Below are 6,608 nucleotides of genomic sequence, written 5' to 3' on the forward strand. Positions count from 1 at the left end.
ACCAACTCTTCCTCTCTAACCTGTTTTCCATTGTGCGTGTGTTTCTGTGTGTGTGTGTGAGAGTGTGTGTGTGTGTGTGTGTGTGTGTGTGAGTACTCAAAAATAATTAATCGAATCCCACTATTGTAATGAGTATTGTCAAATTTGTTTGAATGGACTTCTTTTTTTCTTTTCTTTTTTTAATCTGTGAAAACAGTTAATTGACATCGAAACTGGGCCTTGTTACGTGAACAAATACGCTGTGGTGGCCTTGTTCGGTAAATGAAAACAGCTCTATATATATCTGTTATGCAGACCATATCAAACATACACAGGTTTATTTAACAACTAGTGTAAAATGAGTTCAACCAATCAAATCAGACTTGATATCCAGCCCCAGACATGTAGTTGAATAGATCCTATTGGATTATGTTGAACCCAAAACAAATATGTTAAGTCGAACTCACACAGATGCTCAATGCTGAAAGAAAACCATATAATTAATTTAAAAAATGTTAATTTAACTAGTTCATTTGTTAATTTAATTTCTTTATAAAGAAACAAGTTTATAGTACAAGTTAATTTCGGAGTATTCATGTTACAACGAGAACATCTTTATGTGATACAATTCTCTTTAGTCATTTAACTATGTATTAGTGCTGATAAATGCTTAATACTATCTGTGGCTAGAATCTTTAGAATCAAATGGCCGTAAGCTACAGTCTGTCACCATTAAACATCTCTATGAGAAGATTCTCTTGTCATTCTGTTTTTGTTTCTTTTAGTGCTACTTTTGTTCCAGTTTGCTTCGCCATTCATACTGTATTTACAGTTAGCAGAACATTTAAGAACAAATTCATCTAATCTCAATTGTAAGGACAAAACAAAAATAACAATTATCAGTTATCAGTTATCTTTCCTGCTAGATAGTTGGCTACCTGTGTATCAAGCTATCTGGATATGTGCTTAATCTCTTTTTGCAGCCAGCAGTGGGTTCAGGATTATTGTTCCCAACTTTTAGGCTATACTGAACAACAATACACATATCCTTTTAAAAGGATTTTGATGGCCTAATAATTAAACTGTCCTCTGCTCTTTTCTGTAACGTCTACTGACAGTCCAACAGAATGATAATAATTGTTTGCATATTCAGATCTTGAGCAGCGTAGGGTAGTAGGCCTTCCACCTGACATGCCACCATTAGGAGAGATAGCTCATAAGATGGATGTTAGACCACCTAGGTGGAAAGAGGTTGAGGAGGTAGTCAGGCGTGCAAAGGCTTCGTCAGCCCCAGGGCCAAATGGAGTCCCCTACCGGGTTTATAAAAGTGCACCTGATATCATGGCATGAGCATTGCGTAGGGCAGGAGGCGTTCTTATTCCAAAGGAGAAAGAGTCCTTGGACCTGAGTCAGTTTCGGATGATCTCTCTCCTAAATGTAGAGGGGAAGATTTTATTGAGTGTGGTTGCACAGAGATTAGCTAGTTATTTAGAAAAGAATAGCTTAATAGATACTATTGTGCAGAAAGCAGGAATACCAGGTTTCGCAGGGTGTTTAGAGCACATTGGCATGATTTGGCATCAGATTCAGACAGCCAAGATTGAGAAAAAAGACTTGCATGTTATATTTCTGGATCTAGCAAATGCATTTGGTTCAGTGCCACATAGCCTTATTTGGAAAGCGTTTGAGTATTTTAGAGTGCCTGTAGTAGTTGTTAACTTATTAAAAGCATATTTTCAGGATATTAGACTGTGCCTAAGTACAGCAGGTTTCACAACAGGTTGGGCTAGAGGCTAGAAATAGGCATTATGGCAGGGTGTACGATTTCTCCATTAGCATTTACAATGGCAATAATTATTAGAGCTTCCAAGTGGGTTGTAGGTGGAGAGAGACGTCAGGATGGCATGCGTCTTACACCAATTAGGGCCCACATGGATGATATGACCTTGGTGACAACAACAGTGCCATGTATGAAGAGAATACTTGAGAGACTTAATAAAAATCTAAAGTGGGCTGGTATGAAAATCGAACCTACTAAGTCTAGAAGTATCTCAATAAGTAGAGAGAAATTAAGTGATAGAAAGTTTGTAATAGATGAAGATAACATTCCAATAATTAGGGAAAAGGCAGTAAAGAGGTGGTACCAGGCAGATATGAATGATGGAGAGCAGGCAGTGCAGTTTCGGAAAGATGTTGCTGAGGGACTGGATAGAATAGATAAATCAGGGCTTCCAGGAAAGTTGAAGCTGTGGTGTCTGCAGTTTGGATTGTTTCCTAGGTTGATGTGGCCACTGGCTGTGTATGAGATTCCATTATCTGTTGCAGAAAAAATGGAAAGATTAGTTAGCTATTACATTAGGAAGTGGCTAGGTGTTCCTAGATGCTTAAGTACAGTGGCACTGTATGGGAAAGATCCAGCTCCCAGTATCTGGTCTAGTAGAGGAGTTTAAATGTACTAAAGTTAGGACAGAGCTCCTGTTAGCTGGGAGAAGAGATGTGGTAGTTAGTAAGGTGGTTCCAAACCCAACCAAGGGGAGGAAGTGGAATCCAAGAATAGCAGCTCAGGAGGCAGAAGCGACTCTTAGACATGCAGAGATTGTGGGTAATGTGCAAATAGGCCGGGGAGGCTTGGGGCTTGGCCCAGGCAAACCAGTGGGGAGTAGAGCAGGTCCCAAGGAGAAGAGAAAGCTAGTTGATGAGCAGGTTTGTAGACAGGAGGAAATGTTAAGGGGTGCAAAGGCAGTGGCTCAGGCTAAGCAGGGACGGTGGTTGAATTGGGAAGGTGTAGAGAAGAAAAAGCTTAGTTGGAAAGAGCTGTGGAGTATGGAGGAAAGGAGTATTTGATTTTTGATAGGGGCAACATATGATGTATTGCCAACTCCCCAGAATCTAAAACTCTGGGTAAATGGAGACCCGTTATGTTCGTTATGTTCAGGTACTGCAACTCTAAGGCATATTTTGTCAGGTTGTAAGGTTAGTCTGTCACAAGGCCGGTATACATGGTGACATGACCAAGTATTAAGAAGCTTAGCTGCAGGTATTGAAGATAAACGAAGGCAGGTAAACTTAGGAGGGTCTAAAGAAGCAATAGTAGCTGGGGGCCCAGCAGGGGGAGCACTTAGGGTAAACAGACTCTTGGAAGAAGCAAAGAAGAAATTGAAGATATTTAAGTGGAGGGTGTGGCCCATGTGAGCCTTTTGAAACCAGGCGGCCATTTTAGGTGAGTTGGCTTGTATGGCTTTGTTTTTGCTGGTATTTTTTAATGATTATAGGACTGTTTAGGTGAGTTTGTCTGCTGAATCTGCTAGTGTGTCTTGTCCTGCCCCCACCTCTGGCACCCTCTATACTTTCATTACCCCCTACTCAAACCAGGTGTTTGAATCCCATCCGTACTCATCTTACCTCTTTTATTTCTACCCCCTACCCGAACCAGGGTTTGCATCCCCACCCCGCTGTGACTGGTGTGCAATTGGTGAAAAGCTGAGGTAACTTGTGATTGTGGAAAAAAAAAAAGGTGGTTGTTGTGGTGTGAGGGGCAGTGATGGCTGGCATTAGGGGAGGGACTCTGGGACGCCAGTGGTCATTGGCTGTGTTCGAAACCGCCTACTTCTCCTACTATTCCTACTAGTCATACTTTTTTAAGTTCCCGGATGTACACTAGATGCATACTAGATTCGCCGAAATGTTGAGTATTCATCATGAGGTTACTTGTCACACTCAAACTACCCAAGATGCAATGTAACGTGACGTCGCCCATCGCCATTTGAACGGTCAAATTCCGTTAACGGGACGAGAGCAGTCAAAACGGCATAACCGGAAGTGCGTTGCTCACTGCGGCTAGCTTTAGCGCCGAATTCGTGGGAACAAAATTGTAAATAGCCGGTATTTTGTCAGATTTTCAACACCTTGGGGGTCTAAATGACTATTTTCTCGCCTGAAAATGTTTCAAATGTTGCTAAAGTTATATATTTACAGAGTTTATAGCTTAAGCGAAATCAGCTTTTCAGGCCGGCTGATTTCGGCTCGGGCAGGAGTGAAGTGCACTGTGTGTAAACGCTCTGCATACTGTCTGATCGATGAGTATGCCGTTTGCAAGTATGTAGTATGTAGTAGGCGGTTTCGAACACAGCCATTGTCTAGCCTCCTGGAGGTGTCGTGGGCCCAACTAGACGAAACACTGATGAAAGGAGGTTCCCACCTGATGACCCCAATGACATGTTGGTCAGCACTGCTCACTGATCTATGTAGGGAGTATAGGGAATTATTCACTGAGTCTGGTCCTTTTTTTTTTCTTTCTTTAGCACAAGTTACTTGTGTTTATCTTAAATCTGGATGGTTAAAAGTCGTGCTCTGTTATAGCTGGCTACAGAAGTACTGAACTCAACCTATGTTCACTGTTGCTGTTCCATCGAAAGCAAACAAATGTTTTGCAAAGCAAATTATATCCATCATCAGCGATGCAAAATGCATCTCCAAACGCACTGCAGAAAGAACCACAGCTTAAAAAAACCTTCCCTGGAAGTCATTTTCATTAGGAAATTTGTGCTACGGATTACAGTCTTCCTTACCTTCCTCTTTGGCTGATTTTCGTCTTTCCAGCGTCCATTTACAGGCTTGCAGAGTTTAGTTTGGATCTGAATGAAAATTATGAGGCTTGAAAATTAGAAGCTACGGTGTTAAATGGATCAGAGGTTTGGCTGTTTGTTCTCAGTGCCTGGGGATTTTTTTTTATTTTCATTTGTGCTGAGGCCATGGCCATGATGATACATATGGAGGGATTCAGACAAAGAGAAACTATAGCAGTGCTGGTGTGGGATGATCATGTGTATGTGTGTAAGTCTGTGATCTTAAAAGGTTTCTGGCCTATGTCCCCTTAATAAGCTAAAAATAGTCATTCACAATGATAGAAGAAGAAACTATTAAAAGGGGATCCGTGATGAATCCCTAACTAAACTTGGATTTAATTTGAATCACCCCTCCCCAAGGAGAACCACTGGTATGGAAGCAGAGGGAATATGTTGTCTGGCTCCTCAATGAGGGAGAGAATTAGTCATGCAAGGTATTCTTGGAATGTCGAAATAGCGGCTGGATTACATACTTCGCTACACTCACAATCTCAGCTTCAACACACCCACTGAAAGACACTAAAGTGAGGTGTGAATGTGTGCTTTGTGTGCGTTTTTTTTTTTTTTACTATGTCTGTCACGTCAAAGGGGCTTAGTAAAACATCAACTTTACTGACTTTTAAAAAAACACTGTGACTCATTTGCTAGTCATTCAAACCGATGCCTCTGTGATGACTTATCAAACGTTTGCCCTTTTTTATGTACATTTTGAACAATAAACAGTCTACACCAGTTAATTATTTATATTCAGTAGAGTTAAACGACTACATGAGTGGAGGATTATTTCCCCCATCTCTCACAATGGATGTTTTATAGTGGCATAAAAGAAGGTGGCCAAGAGTTACAAGAAACATCAAGTGAGACAAGACAGTTGCTGAATCTCAGTCCAATAGCAAAGCAAATCTTAAGGAATCTCTGAAAGCATTCAACTATGTTGCTCATGGCTGTAATTCAGGAGAAGAAGTAGCTTTCCCAACTGAAAACAAACCTTAAGAAGGATGAAAAATAACAACTGTTGTGGAAAAGAAAAATAGGGGCCACTTTTGTTCAGTAATTATTTTAATCACTGGAATATTAGGGATATTATACACTGCCTGGCCAATGAAACAAAAGTCCCACACTTATATTTTGTTGGACCACCTTTAACCATGATCACCGCACACATTCACCATGGTATCTATCATTAAGCCAATGCAGTGTCTCAAGATGCTTTTTAGTCCTGATTTGCTTGAATTTTTCAGCTAAATCTTGCATCGATGATGGAAGAGTCAGACGCACACATAGTCTTCTCAAGCACATCACAAAGATCCTCAGCGGGGTTACGGTCTGGACTCTGTGGTGGCCAATCCATTTGTGAAAATTATGTTTCATGCTCCCTGAGACACCCCTTCACAATTTGAGCTCAATGAATCCTACCATTGTTGTCTTGAAAAACGGTTTTATAAGTCAGACGCTGGTCAGTCAGTCACATGACTTTATCTTTTGCATACTTGATTGGCAAAGTAGTTTCCTTTCCCCCAACGTGGATCATGTCTTCTTCGACACGGGCACAAACCGCCTCAAGCAAGCGTATAAACTTTTTTGGGCATTAGTGGAAGCTTTTTTTTTTGCTTTTCTTTCCTTTTACATTAATTGTCAAATTCTCTTCAATGAAAGAAAATTAGGCCATTTTTTTGTTGCTAATTTGAATAATATCAGCATCAGTGAACAGAAATATATTTTTTTTTTCTGAGTGGCCAAAAAAAAAAAAAAAGACAATATGGGTGGATCAACTTATCCAGCAGTAAGGTGAAGCAGAAGCTTTTTTGAATCTCTGTCAGTGTTCCTGACGGTTATCTGTCAAAGATTCCCTATCTACAGTGCCAGGTACTATTTGTGCACACTGTACGTGCTTTGTCCTACGATAGTAGTGATCAGCAGCCTGAGAATCAGCCTGACCTTATTTTCTTCAATTTGTTAACAATCGAAGTTAAGATTCGAATCAGAGGTATTCTTTTGTTTCCT

This window comes from Odontesthes bonariensis, chromosome 4 (assembly GCF_027942865.1).
Source record: "Odontesthes bonariensis isolate fOdoBon6 chromosome 4, fOdoBon6.hap1, whole genome shotgun sequence".
NCBI lineage: Eukaryota > Metazoa > Chordata > Actinopteri > Atheriniformes > Atherinopsidae > Odontesthes > Odontesthes bonariensis.